This window comes from Colius striatus, chromosome 5, assembly GCF_028858725.1.
Source record: "Colius striatus isolate bColStr4 chromosome 5, bColStr4.1.hap1, whole genome shotgun sequence".
Lineage (NCBI taxonomy): Eukaryota > Metazoa > Chordata > Aves > Coliiformes > Coliidae > Colius > Colius striatus.
Window position 1 is genome coordinate 15731672 of NC_084763.1, and position 15930 is coordinate 15747601.

Below are 15930 nucleotides of genomic sequence, written 5' to 3' on the forward strand. Positions count from 1 at the left end.
AGTGATGGCAGCTCAGGTCTGACAGAGTACAAGGGCTCTCACAACTGTTTTCAGGAATGTCGAGTTAAACAGTCCCTGCTTTTCCTCGATATGAGTTAATATGATTGTCTTCTCTCTATTGTTATTACATCTGAAAATAAATTTCTTTTATTGGATTATTGGCAATTTCTGAAAATAACTGTTGAAATAATGTCATTGACTGCATTCTGCTGAAGTATGGAAAGTATAGCAGTGACCTGCAAGGTATTTGGTAGGTGCCTCTTGTCATTAGAAGTTTTTTGAGTGTGTGGTTATCACAGTTGCTTGCACTAATTGTGCAGAAGCATAGTGCACATTTTCTACTCTGACATGTGAATAAATGTCCAATTTACATAAACAATTGTGACATTTGCGTGTGCAAGTGGTGATTCAAAATCTGCATTGGAACTGAACTTAGACTTACAAAGATCAGAGCAGCTATTCCATTTCTGTTTGAGACAGCTAAAATACCACTACAAATTTATCTTGACATGTATTTCTTGCATTTACAACTGCAATCTAGAACAATTTATATCTACCTTTTATTATTTGTAGTGATTTGAATGTCTTTACATTAAATTTTGGCTTTAAAGTCTGTATGTTCTTACTATGCTATAAATTCAAAATATAAACACAGTTCTTGTTCCTGAAAACCAGCAGATGAAAGAGAAACAAAGCAAGGGAAAGAAACTACCTGTCAGAGCATGTGAAGAAGGAAAGAAGCAGTATATATGTTAAGAAACACAACATGAAAAAAATTATCTTTTTAAGAACATGTGTGATTGCAATAATAACTCAGGCAAGGAATCTTAGTAGTGTTACTATGAGATTATCCTTTCAAATTTACCATTGTTTACCCTCCTTGCAGTATCACAGCTTTCTCACTTTGAATGCTATGATGAAGAAAGCATTTAGTGCCTGAACAACACGTGGAACAGACTTAGAGGGGATGCTTACTTTATAGTGGAGAATCTCAGGCATTCGTTTTCGGTCTCTCAGATCCTGTTTGCTCTCCTTTTCGGGAGAAGAAAGAGTTTAGCAATCCCTGGGTGCAGTGACACTTTGTCTATACTGAAAATTACTTATTTTAGGTAAATCTATATTTGGTTTAGTAGAAGAAATCAGAATAAAGCATGGGTTTTTTCCAATGGCCCCTCTTGCAGATGTTCCTAAGGGAAGAACAAGTTCTGACTGAATAAATTAAATTTGACCTACTATGATTAAAATTAGAATAGTAATAGTAATGATTTCAGAAGTATCATTGTCACTGTAGAAATACTTGGTTTTATTGTGACTGAATTTGGGGATTGCTAGCTTTCCTAGCAATGACTTAGATAAGTCATTGCTCTGCACAAACACGGTGGTGCATCATGGCTTCCCTTTTGCTGATAAAATGATATTTTTTTGCAAAACACTTGAAAATGGAACATTTACTTCAAACCAGTTATATTTTAGATCAGAAAATATTTCCCTGATGGTTCATAATATCTATCCTTCATAATGGAACCATGACAGCCTCATCCCATGTGACAGAACGTGTTTAATGACTGAAGAGAAAATCCAGCTAGGGAGCACAGTGTGCAAGAGAGAATGGGAGCATTCACCGATCAGTATATGACTTCCATGAGGTATTGTAGTAAAACATCCAAATAAAATAGTTAGGTTTTTATGTCTAAACCAAAAATGGAGGGTTTTCTGGCTTTATGATATTTGAGTTTTTATTTTTTACATCAAAGAAATATTTTCTAAGACAGAAAAATGTTTAGCAAAAGTGCTGTGTAGCTGCTAAAAATAGATTAGCATCACAAAAACTACATCTGGGAACTGGAAGAAGGAATTTGGGATAAAAATTGAAACTTACAAAAACTTCATTTCTAATTTTATTTTTATTTGGGTCTTTCAGTAGCAACAACACATAATATTACTTTTCCTTCAAAGGGTCTAATGACTTTTCCTAGTGTTCCTACAGTCTTTGCAGGTTTCTCAGGAACTCCAAAACAGTATTGTTCATTCCTCAGTCTGTGGGATGTCCTCTCATCATCCACAGCTCCTATAAGGACTTCAATTCAATCTGGATCTTCTTTGTCTGATATCACTTCTTTAAAAAATGATGTTTATTTATGGATAAATGAGGGTTATATAATTACTGAGGAAATATTAAAACTGTAGGAGGCTTAAAACTTATCAGCAGTTCAGTCATTCATGAAAATTCATCTGGCTGGAGACATCCCATTGGCAAAGGTGCTTGAGGAAATCATAGCAGGAAACTAAATCAAAATAATGTTCTGAAGTGGAGATGCTTTTCTGACCAGCAAGGGAAGGATTAGAAAACAAACTGGGGTTTTGATTTCAAATAAGAAAGTTAAATTAATCATTTTTAGTTCAAAGGGTGTTTTTCTTGGTACGTGCTGCCTTTTTCAATTGAGGCTTCCCCACACTGTAGCTCCTGAAAGTTCTAGCCTTGGCATTTCTAATAATGATTTCAATTTCTCTTGAAAATTCCTGTAAAAGAGGATTTATGTGATGAGTTAATCAAAGCAGACTATATGGCAGTGTGTTTTCATTCCAGATAAATACCCATGTTCCGTTACTGAAGTTGATAAAATATTTGATGGACAGCAGTGACCTGTTACCGACTGTTCCTGTTCTACTGGATATTAATTTTTTTAATTCAGAAATGCATAAACAGGTTATATATTAATATTTCTCCCTAATCTTGCAGCTGATTGCCTAAAACCTCCCATCTGTGGCTTATACTGATCAAGCGTAGAAGCACTTGTTTTGATAAAATAGATGATGCAGTGATTCAACATAAATGAATTTTTCATGCAGACTATTTCTGTGGGGCCGCTGGCACTAAGTTTCCATGAAAAGCACATGCCTGGAAGAACTTTCATAATCCAAAGAAACCAGGAGTGTAGCTGATGAGAAATAAAATATAATGAGTAACAAAAGCTTGTTGTAAGGTAAGGCTCACTTGGAGAATGGTGGCTCTCCATCCAAACCAAGCAGCTGCAGACTGTATGATACAAACCCAAATTACTTTCACAACCAGCTGGTTCAGGTCTCCTACTACATGAATGTTGCATCATTATACAATGTAAATCAGGAGAGAGACTAGCACACTAAATCCCCTAGCTTCTAAAATATCAGATGTTATCCCTCTTTCTTCTTGCTACCCCAGCTGATTTAGCTGTGGTACTCTCTCAAGTATTCACTATGAATACTTTAGAACAAAAGACATTTATCGCCACTGAAGTGAAACAAGAGATTTCAGCAGTTGCCTTGGTTAACAAAATAAAGATCAGTTTATAGCATAACCACAAAGAAATGTAGCTATATAACTTTAAGAAATGTTACTTAGATTATGGCATTATTTGCTTGGCTTCTTCTATAACCTCTCTTTAAATTATGGAAACAGGGAAAAGAAAGATAACTGAAAATTTCCCAAGTGTGATGCCTTAGGCTTTGCCTAAAGACTCAGGATAGTGACTTCACTGCAGGTATCTTTACTGGCTCATGTTTGCCAGAGGAAATGATTTTCCAAGGCTTGGCACTAGTGATACCAACTGCAAATAAGGGACATAAGCAGTGTAGCAAGAAGTACTCTTCAATGTTAGAGCTCCTAAAAATACCTGTGGATCTGGAAGGATAATTGTCACACTGAAATTTTTACTATCTGCTCAGTTCAGTGGTTTTCTTGCAAGCCACCTTGTAGCCAACTAAATACATCTATGTTCTGGCAGCCTCCCTCCAGTGTCACTTCTCACTTGTTTTTATTTGTACAGCTTTATAGTTGGACTGAGTACCTAAAAGGATTCTCCCTCTTCGTAAGAACTTAATCTCCCTCTCTTTCTTTTTTGAAAGCTTTGATGTCTTCAATCATTCATAATCTATGTCTTTGGGAATTGAGGTTTGGAATAAAAATGTGAGGGCTTGCTAGTTTTTTCTGGAGGCAAGCATTGAGGGCTAGCCTACTGGCTAGCTACTCTTGTCTGAGGTGGGCTGATGAATTTATAATTTAAAATCCTTCTAGAGCTATTAATGTCACATATTTAATGTTATAGAGGAGATGAATTACACATACATTCTCTAAGTTCATGGTCTTTAGTGTTATTACCAGCTTTCATTGACATGATATGACAATGATGACAAGTTTCTGTGGAAAGGTAGCTAGTCCAGTATGCAGCACCTATGTTTGCCTTCAGTGTCTGTGCCTTCTGTGTTACACAGTCCATCTTCCCCTCATTAGCTAGAGCGTCCAATTACATTTCCTCAAGGCTGTCTTTGGGGAACAGCAGCTTCATCGAGCCAGGATCTTTTGTGGAGATTCATCAGTAGAGGCACTCAATGGAATTAGTACACCATTCTTGCTCCCCATTCTTTAGGCATTGTCACTCATTTGTGAGACTGCACTCAACCCTGTACTCAGTGGGGGTTTAGGAATAAATTTTCACTGCCAACATCTCTATTTATTTAATTAATCTTTGGATTTATTTGGACTACTATCACTGTTTCCTTGAACTTTTAGTCATATATGTGTCTATATATCTACATCACATGTTTCTTTAGGTCTCATTTGTAGTGCTACACAAATTGCAAAACATTTTTGCGGTAGTATTTAGTTACAATCTTACTTCATCCTTTTCTTCACTCTTTGCACTACCTTTTTAAGAATTAATCAGGTAATTAATTTTGTGCCAACTTTGTATAGGAAGCCTTCAGTAATGGACTAACCAAATAATTAAAGTGTTAACATGTGTCTTTATAGTATTAGATCTAACAAGATGTTTTAAATGTGGAAATTGTAAATTATTTTAGCCTCTTGAGAAGTGCAATATTCACTCAAGTATATGCTGATTTTACAGCCTTCTCTTATGAACTGGAAATTTAAATATTGCTTGATAAAAACCTCCTACTGAATTTATTGACCTGTTGTTTGGAGTTTGACATGAGGGAGATCACCTCCAATTAACTTGGAAATTAAAAGCTATTCCTAACATTTTAGGTCATGAAACTTTATGCAACCTTCTTAAAACACACTGCAAGGATTTAATTGTGTACTGCAAGCTAAGAAGGTGTCTAAGTGTTTGCTAGATTGGATTTTTGGATAATGAGTCCTTCAAGGCAAAATTTTTATGTTTAAGGTATATAGTTGTACATAAAAGCTGTTTCAAAACAATCTAGAGTGTGAATTTAAAGCATGTCCGCCATTTTTGCACAAGCACTTTTTGTGGCCACTCTTAATCCAAACACAAGATCTTTCTGAAATCACCTCAAAGTAGTTTGGAAATGGATTGTTATAAAAGCACTCTTAGTGGGGAGTTAGACTGAGCATAGAAGGGGAGTCACCATGGCACAGCTTTTGTGGAGAAACTCTCACCGGGCTGTTTTCACACATTGATACAGCTCATTATTAGGTCCTGATATTGCCTGTAACTTTTTCCTGCTTCTGCATCATGTAAGCATTTATGACTGACAGCACTACAGACTATTGAGTTGTTTGAACTGTTTATAGTTTCACTCCATTTTTGAAACATAACAGATACCTCTTTTGGGTAGATTTCCTCCCAGTAGCAAGCTGTCACTTCCCGGGTTTTGTACTGTGGTGAGATGAATGCTTAGAAAGCAAGATACACTTGATTTTATTCATAAAGCATTGCACATGTGATAGAATATCCCAGCTTCATCTAATTAAGCAATGATTCACCATGGGCAGCAGTGTCTCTCAGAGTAGTTATTGACTGCCTCAGCTGGACTGCTGAAAGGCATAAGGCTGCAGGCCACACAACTGGAAAAGCAGTAGTCCTCTGGGAATTTATTTTCCAGAATGCTTTGGTAATGAGAAGTAAGCAGTTTTGTCCTGTGTTAAGTTTTGCTTTCTCATGCAGTGTTTATATTATACACTGAAAGTAATGCTTGGCTTCATGGAGCACAGCAATATCTATGTGCCAATAATGTGAGATGGAGATAAGACAGCTGAGTGCAGTCATTTACTACTCCAGGTGCGTCACCCAAAGGAGTTCTATTGGCCTTCCTTAAACTTTTACCAAGGCCACTAAAGCTAGACTTTGCTCAAGAATGAATGGACCTATGATCAGTTCATTCCTAGAGATTTCTTTCTTTCCTGCTTTTTGTTTAAACTTTGTTGAATGCAGCTTCAAGATGAAAGAGCAGACTGTAGCCTGAGTGGAGAACAGGCATATACAGCCTGTGAAAGAGGTGAAGAAAGTGCCTATTGAACTGTCTGTGAAGGGAAAGGAAAGATACTGTAAGTACTAAAAAGAACAGAGGAAGAAAAAGGAGAGGCATGAAGTAGGTAACATCATTAAAGAACACATGGAAAAGCTGAGGGTAAAGGAGATATGGTCATAAGAGATGCTGAAGTAGGGTTGCTAGTGAGAAAAATAGGTCATGAGAAGGTGCACAAGCTCTATGATTTATGATCATAGAATCATTTTGATTGGAAACGAACTTAAAGATCATCAAGTCCAACTACTAATCTAACACTGTGAAGCCCACGGCTAAATCACGTCCCTCAGCCAGTTTGATCTCATAATCCAACTACAAACTTTTTTAACTGCAGAAACTTTAAAACATGCTATTGGAGCTGGAATTACAGCAGGCACCAAGCTTGCCTTCCCATGGATTCTTGATCAAGGATTTACAGTGCAAGTGATGCAAGGAAAGGAGTCTTGAAAAGATTTGGTCAGAAACAATGCTGATAATTTTGCAAATTGGAGAACTTAGAAAGGTAATGGAAGAAAAAGCTCAGAAGGTCCAGTGAGTTAGCTGTAAGCACAGTCAGGAGGCAAGATGGTAGCTGTGGGAATTAGTCACTTCAGGGAGCCGTTCTGTAGTCTTTAGATTACAGGAAAAGGTGGCAGGTGTGGAAGAGAAGAGCTACTGTTAAGAAGGAAGGATGCAACTAAGAAAGACTTTCATGCAAAGTAGCTTCAATGTATCCAGGACTTTGATTCTTGTTCATGTATCTCACCAGTTGTATTATGGGTCCATAGCTATGCTGAAGCAGATCTTGGGGCACCAGCTGAGTTGTTTGTTTTTCTGCCCTCCCTTTGAAGCACTGCAAGTTTGTAGAGTTCTTTCTTTATATTACTAAGCCCAGTGCCTCTGTAACCACAGGCTCTGTGATCTTTCAGTCTTGGCACAGAGAGCAGGAAAGAAATCATCTTCCCTTTGTGCCTTAAGTCTATATTCTATTAAAATTTGTAAAGAATCATAGCATCTGAGTTGCTTAATGTAGCATTTTCCTTTTGCTTAACTTGACCTTATAAAACATTGTGTGAAATTCCATGTTGCATTATGGTGTCTGGAAATATCACATATATATATATATATATATATGTATATATAATTGAACACAAATAATCATTGTGAGGGAGAACACTCCTTGTGCGTTTTCTATCTCTAACTGCACTTCTGAGAGGTCTTCCCCTCACCCTTATTCTTTCTTCCTCTTGTGGAGAAGCTAAAGACATGTAAACCTAAATACTTAAATCCGTTATTAATGATGTTTTCTCCTTGCTATCCAAAATCCAAAGTCAATGAGCTGCAGAGTGGCAAGGTGAGAGATGGTGGTGGAGATATTTCATTATCTTTCACTTGCATTTAAATTCAGCAACAATCCACTGTAGCCTATGAATATTCTTTTTTTGTTGTTGTCTGCTGTATCTGACATTCAGGTAATGCTGTGATTAAGACATAAGATTTTATTTCTATAGTCATCGTGGAGTTTGGCTTTTACGGTCAATATATTTTGTTTTCAGGATATGAGAGGTTTTTGCTTTGTTGCTTTAATGTCTGGCTAGTGGAAAATGTGTCTTTTTTTTTTTTTCTAAATCAATAAAAAAACCTCATCGATAACATTTGTGTGTGTGTAAGACAGCAGTTTTTACTGTCATAAATATGCCTTAACACAGAAAGTATTTTCTATGTTAAATTTAGGGTTCTACCTGCTTTAGTGTTGTAGAATTTTAATGACATTGGAGAAGGCTAACTATTCAAAACTATCTCTTTTCCAGGCTTGTCACAACCTTCTAATGTTACCTTGCTAGAGGAATCTATTAAAATTCATAAACAAGATTACTCTCATCAGTTGGGACTAGGTCATCATGGCTTTATTAGTGGCAACTGGATTTAATCAAAGGGATTAGTCAAGATGTGGATCAGTTGCATCAGTTCCTCTCTTTTTGAGTGCCTGGGCACAATCTTATGTTGAAAGAATGTGTCATGCATATTCAGCTAATTGGTGATGAGACATCTCCCCAGCCTCATGGTCAGAATAGAGGCTTTCTTCCATTCTGGCTGCTACAGGCTGGTGATGTTTTTAACTGGCTGGAGAGTATGTGGCAATGTTCAGATAGGACAGCTGCTGTTCAATTGGTGGTTGAGTGCATCACATACTCCTAAGAGCTGTGAAACGTGCCATTAGTTGTGCTTATTGGCTTCATGACATGATAGACAGAGGAAGCAGGCTGAGACCAACATGCCATAAATGGGTTTGCCATAGTTTTCCTGCTAAGAGTAGGTCTAGTTCAGTGTAGGGAGAGAACAAATGATCTGAGGCACTGTGCTAGTGCTGTGTAGCAGAGTATGAGCTGGGATCACACGTTGCTCAGATGCTATCTGAAACATGGCATTTCCTGCTGTCGATTTGGTAAGTCCTTCAGTGAGATTGCAATTGCATGTGTAGTCATACAGAGATATTTCTGGGCATTTGTACCATATCCTCATGTTTTTCCGAGTTTCATGCTGGAGTCTGCACTTCCCAGTGCCTCTTCCTGGAGGCCAGAAGGAACATTAGCATATATTCAGTGTATCCTGCCCCAAGATGCTGTATTAAACAATTCCTCTGGAGACTAGCTGGCCCTCAATTGCCCTCAGTCTTTCCTGCTGGAGATGTAAGCCAGGGAGAGTCGCAGCGCTTCCCTGGGAGCTGGGACTGTAAGAAGTGTGAAGCAATGAGCAGCACTCTTTCCAAAAGCACATTTGCAGGTGAAAACTGCAAATCATATTTGGACTGGATTGGCAACAGTAGGACTATTGTCTACCTATTCCCTGAAGCAAGGTTGTGATACATAGCTGACAAGTGTCACAACCCAAATGAGTAAGTGCAGGAGGCTTGCCTTCAGCCTCTCTTTTCTGGAGTGAATTACCATTTGCATTTATGTCACTTGTTCAGATTTCCCCTGATCTAATGATAATTTCCATCCTTAAAAGCCCTGCAAAATAATCAATATACTTGACCTCTCTTCAGGTGATAGATGGAAAATCTTTGAAAATACTGAGCAAGGCTCATACCAGCATCATCTCCAGGTGATGGATCAGTGACCCAGAGCCACCTGAAAGTTTCTACCTCAGACCATCTACCCTGTTTGCATATCAACTCATCTAGGAGAAACTCTGAAAAGACCTGGATAGGGGACCCATGCTAATGTAAAATTAGAGAGGAAAGCTCCAAATTTTCTTCTTTTTGTGATTCATTTTGAGTACTTTCAATATTTCAGTTGAAGAAACAATCCAACCCATAAAATCTGCTACTGTTGTGAGCTAAAAGCCTCTTGAGCAGCAGAGTAGCTGGTGAACCTGCCTTAAATTAGTCTGTTGTATTTAGTACACACATGGACTACTGTGTAGACCACTGGAGGTGATTAACCTCTTTTGTTTTGCAATAGAATTGTGTTAGGTAAGAGCACAAAATTGCTTAATGACGTTAGGCCGTGGAGATGCTAACCTGTATCTAGCATGTGCTCCTTAACTTATGCCATCTAGATCCACAAGCTCAGATTCTGACAATTAAGATGAAAGTGGGTCTGTCTTCACTGGAAAACTCAAGAATCAGAAGTAATTAGTGGACTTAAAGTGGATTAGTTAAATCAGATTAATTCCTGGTCTTCTTCCAAAGCAAATTAAACTAAACCAAGTTAAGGCCACTTTCATTCTGAGTAAAAGCATCCACTTGCCAGCTTAATGCAGTTTAACTAATCTTCTTAAGAAGTGAATTTGGATTACTTTTCCTGAATGTTTTCCCACACCTTGTTCCTTTGCATTAAAACAGAAATGGCTTCAGCAGTGCCTTCTTCAGGGCTTTAGGGCAGAGTTGAACCTGACATTCAAGATTAGATGGTATGAGTAATACTCAGAAAAAGTGTCTGTGTGACTGCTAGGAATAAAGTGAATGGATCTTTATACAGTTTCGTGTGCAAAATGGAAACAGTTCAGGCTATGCGTTTTTCATATTTTCAATGTTTGTGCTGTGGATGCCCACAAATAGAGTGACAAAGGCATCTCTTTTTAGCAGAAAACAAGTGGATGGAAGAGGAGCATAAGGGCAAGCAGGTTGAATTGCTTGAGCTCATTGTTTTAGGACCAGAGTCCTCTTAAGTTGTTACAATCCTCCTCCTGTAATCTGATTTTCTGCTATGTGAGATTGGCAAGTGAGTTGTACCTTAAGCCCTGCTGAGTGCTGAATGACTGGGAACGTTTTGAAGCTCCTCTCTGTTGTGCATCTAGACTTTGAACTGGTGACTGCCCAGGTGGAGAGATCACTCTGTGTGCCCAGTTCCATGGCTTATTTGTGAGAGTGGTAGACCCTTTGTCTCCTGCTGTTTCACTCTAAGGAGTGTAGCTTTTTCACTTTTTGTTGATCTGATCCTGATGGAGACAAAGTGCTAGGAACTTCTTTTAACGTGGCCAGCCGGTGGCAAATCTTACCTACTGTGACTTTGCCTACTTGTGCCTAACTACAGGTTGAAAAAAACCCACAGTGTTTTTTCCATTGTATTTTTTATTTCTTTTCTCAGGTCAGTCGTCTAAAACTAGTTGTCTGTCTTAAAAAAAGAGTCACATATATTGGGTATGAAGTTGAAAATGACACTATAAGCTCTATAGCACAGTGGTGTGTATCTATAGCATGCTTATTGTGGAAAACTTCTGTATGATGCAGTTTACTGGTGAGAGCTCAGAACTGCAAAATATCGTAACCAGTGTTTAAAAGCAGAAGCAGATGAGTTATTTTCTTCCTCTGTGTTTTTGCCACTGTTGAATATTCTAAGACTGCAAAATGTAGCTCAGATTCAGCAACTGACAGAACCAGAGTAGAAAGAGGGATCTTAAAGTATCTCTGTTGGTTTTTAGTGGGATAGTGTGGAGTATTAGTGGTTTGTCTGTCATTTGCAATATCAGGACTTAAAATCTTTGTGGTCTTTCTGATTTTGATGGGACTTGTCATGTGAAGAAGTCATGATTCCTGTCATCCGAATTCTAATGCACAACTATGCTGGTGCTTTTTTAGATCTGCTAAACCATGAGTCACGAAGGCATCCTAAAGCTGTCATTGCTTTATTGACTTATATCTCTGTTGCTGGAAATGGATAACTTTTGATTATAAGAGGATTTGAAGAAGTAAGGTGTGTGCCTGATTCATGAAAATTTTTGAGAGAACAAGTGATGTTAGTCTCAGAAGCAGGATGACCACATTGTTCCACTATGGTACCTGAGCTCACCAGACACAACTTCTTGACCTGAGCTAGCAACCACACACAACTCTGTGTTGTGCCATTTAAATTTACTGCCTAGAGACTCTTGTGTATTACTTCATTCTGTGGTGTAGATAGGCTGGAGAGAAGAACCTGCTACCAACTAGATGTCTAGAGAATGTTTGAGTAAAGGTATTTGAAGATGGGAGAGGTCTTTATCTTCACTAACACCATGACCTGTGTACATCACTTGGGTAATGTAAAATCAACTTTGAATGGAGGTGAGTATGGCTCATACTTATGTGATTTTTTTCTGCAGTACTGGTGGTACAGGAGGGCTTTGGTCTAGAAGAATTTTTGGTTCCCTGGCAATAAAGTGTGTTCTTTGTAATGCATGTTAAATAAACAAGAAATCATAATAATTCCAATTCATAGGCAATCCAAATAACTATTTTCTCATACATCTGTGGGGTTTTTTTGTGTGACTGTATTTGAAAGGACAAAATATGTATCAAAATACAAAAAGTTGTCTTCCTTGACAACAGACCATGTTTTACTCAAGAAAAAGGCAATGCATTTTAAACACTGATCCATGGTAGTTTCCCCTAGCTGGTTTGATATGATCTGTTGCTAAATCCAACATTTTGTAGTGTAATAAACCCATAGTCTTTGACTGTATCTGGCACCAACAGAGGAGCAGTGATCAGGAAATTCTTCCTTTGATTTCCCTGGGTAGTGGGTCAGCTACAGCAGTGAAAAGGAAGAAGCTGCAGAACACTTGAACAAGATAAAAAAAAATGCACTCTTTATCTCTGTCCACAAAGACATTCTTTAGAACTACAGACAGCAGAGTCCTTTTTTATTCTTGGAGTGAGCAAAACCTTTCTATATACAGCAAATAGCAGAACAATATGAAATGTCTTTTTAAAAAGTTAAATCAGGGCATACATGGCAATGTGGGGTTTCCAGTGTGTTTTTCTGGCATATAGTCCTTCAGAACTATGCATGTACAGTCTCCCTGCCCTTTAGAAAAAAACATACTAGGTCTCAAATCTGTTCAAATGCAAACAGAGTATTTATCAGCCTCTTGTGTTTAAATCCTGTTAGAACTGAACCAAACTTTCAGACTCCTCTTGAATCTAAGAGTCTAGGCACAGCTCATATCCATAAGCCTGCAGTCATGCTCTTGGGATGCAGATACCATATCCTTGCTGGTATCTTTGTCCTGAGAACAGAGATTTGCAAAATGATCTCAGATTATTACTGGTCCTTCATGTGACTGCTGTAACATGGATAAACTCTAAAGTCTTCCCTTATACCTTCTATGAGAGCATAACTGGCTGGCTAGATGAGGGGAGAGCAGCGGATGTCATCTACCTTGACTTCAGCAAGGCTTTTTACAATGTCTCCCATAACATCCTCATCAGAAAGCTCAGGCAGTGTGGCTTGGATGAGTGGACAGTAAGGTGGATTGAGAGCTGGCTGAATGACAGAGCCCAGAGGGTGGTGATCAACGGCACAGAATTGAGTTGGAGGCCTGTGGCCAGTGGAGTCTCACAGGGATTGTTTCTAGGGCCAGTCTTGTTCAACATCTTCATCAACAATCTGGATGAGGGGACAGAGTGTACCCTCAGCAAGTTCCCTGATGACACCAAACTGGGAGGACTGGCTGATTCCCCAGAGGCTGTGCTGCCATTCAGCAGGATCTCGACCAGATTGAGAGTTGGGCAGAGAGGAACCTTGTGAGGTTCAACAAGGACAAGTGCAGAGTCCTGCATCTGGGAAGGAACAACCCCACGCACTAGTACAGGCTGGGGATTGACCTGCTGGAGAGCAGCTCTGCAGAGAGAGACCTGGGAGTCCTGATTGATAATAAACTAACCATGAGCCAGCAATGTGCCCTCGTGGCCAAGAAGGCCAATGGCATCCTGGGATGCATCAAGAAGAGTGTGGCCAGCAGGTCAAGGGAGGTTCTTCTTCCCCTCTACTCTGCCCTGGTGAGGCCTCATCTGGAGTCCTGTGTCCAGTTCTGGCTCCTCAGCTCGAGGGACAGGGAAGTTGTCATGGTTTGACATGACAGCCTTTTCTGGTAAGGGGGAAGGGGCTGCAAAGATGGCTCCTGTAAGAAGTTGCTCACAACTCTCCCCAGCTCTGAGCCAGACCCACTTCTGGGGCTGAGCCAATTAGACGCCTCCACGATCACTTTTTAAGAAGAAGCCGGAAGGGGAGGTGTCTTCCTCCATCTTCTTTCTTTCTTCTGCCCCTTCTTCTCTTCTTCTGGCTGGTGGTGGTGCAAGGAGTAGGAACGGTGAGAGAAACAACCATGCGGACTCCAAGGTCAGTGATGAAAGGGAGGAGGTGTACTGTAGCAGAGACTCCCCTGCATTCTATGGAGAGAACTGGTGAAGCTGAGATTTATTTTCATTTCTTTAAAGACCCCGCATCAGCGGTACAGACTCATTCTGATAATGAGCCCGCATCAGGGGCAGAAACTCATTTTGCTAAAGCTGACCCCGGACCAGGGGCAGCGATTCACTTCATTAAAGGCCCCGAGCCAGGGACAGTGATTTTGGCCGGAGGAGGCCTTGTCCCGAAGGAGAGGCCCTTTATCACTATGGCCGGAGCAGGCCTTGTCCCGAGGAAGGGACCCAATATCCACAGCTGCAACTGTGGGGAGGAACCCACGACAAAGCAGCTCATTAAACTTATGCCCAGAAGAGGCCTTGTCCCGAGAGAGGGACCCTGCAACCGCGGTGAAGAATCCACGTCAGAGATATTCACCAAGGACTGTGTCCCGAGGAAGGGACCCTGTATCGGCAGAAGCCACAGCTGCTGGGAACAACCCACACCAGAGAAGTTTGTTAAGGACTGTGTTCCGGGGGAGGAACCCCGTGTTGGAGCAGGGGAAGAATGCCAGGAGTCATCCTCATCTGAGAAGACAGAAGCGGCAGAGCCCATCTGTGAGAGACTGACCACATCCCCCACTCCCTGCCCCCCTGAGCCGTTGTGGGGGGAGGAGGTAGAGATATCGGGAGCAGTGAGCTGGGCCCAGGAAGAAAGGAGGGATGGGGGAGGGAGATCTTAAAGTGCTGGTTGTAATTTTCTCATCATCCTACTCCCTTTTTGCTTTTATTCCGTTCTGTTTCTTGTAGAATAAACTTTCCTACTTTCCTCTCTAAGTCGAGTACTGGAGTCTGTTTTGCCCAGAACCATAATTGGCAGTGAGCCCTCCCTGCCCTTGTCTCAATCCACAACAATCTTGCTTATCTTTTTACTCCCATTTCACTGGGTCCTCCGCCATCTTAACGAGGGTGGGGGTGAATGGGGGCATCGAGCAAGAAACTGTCGTGGTGCTGTTGTGCTAGCTGGGCCAAACCACGACATTATTGGCGCCCAACGTGGGGCCCCGAGTCTGTGGGACTTGGAGCATTACAGATTAAATTTGAGACAAGGATACTAATTGGGAGTGGTAACGGGCAAAACATGAACTGTACTGCTGACTATTGAGGTTTTAAGTGGTTCTACCTTTGGTGAAGGGACGAGGGGTGGATTTTTAACACCTCCTTAAAAAGCAATTCGTGAAGGCGAGGGGTGGAATGTCATGGTTTGACATGACAGCCTTTTCTGGTAAGGGGGAAGGGGCTGCAAAGATGGCTCCTGTAAGAAGTTGCTCACAACTCTCCCCAGCTCTGAGCCAGACCCACTTCTGGGGCTGAGCCAATTAGACGCCTCCACGATCACTTTTTAAGAAGAAGCCGGAAGGGGAGGTGTCTTCCTCCATCTTCTTTCTTTCTTCTGCCCCTTCTTCTCTTCTTCTGGCTGGTGGTGGTGCAAGGAGTAGGAACGGTGAGAGAAACAACCATGCGGACTCCAAGGTCAGTGATGAAAGGGAGGAGGTGTACTGTAGCAGAGACTCCCCTGCATTCTATGGAGAGAACTGGTGAAGCTGAGATTTATTTTCATTTCTTTAAAGACCCCGCATCAGCGGTACAGACTCATTCTGATAATGAGCCCGCATCAGGGGCAGAAACTCATTTTGCTAAAGCTGACCCCGGACCAGGGGCAGCGATTCACTTCATTAAAGGCCCCGAGCCAGGGACAGTGATTTTGGCCGGAGGAGGCCTTGTCCCGAAGGAGAGGCCCTTTATCACTATGGCCGGAGCAGGCCTTGTCCCGAGGAAGGGACCCAATATCCACAGCTGCAACTGTGGGGAGGAACCCACGACAAAGCAGCTCATTAAACTTATGCCCAGAAGAGGCCTTGTCCCGAGAGAGGGACCCTGCAACCGCGGTGAAGAATCCACGTCAGAGATATTCACCAAGGACTGTGTCCCGAGGAAGGGACCCTGTATCGGCAGAAGCCACAGCTGCTGGGAACAACCCACACCAGAGAAGTTTGTTAAGGACTGTGTTC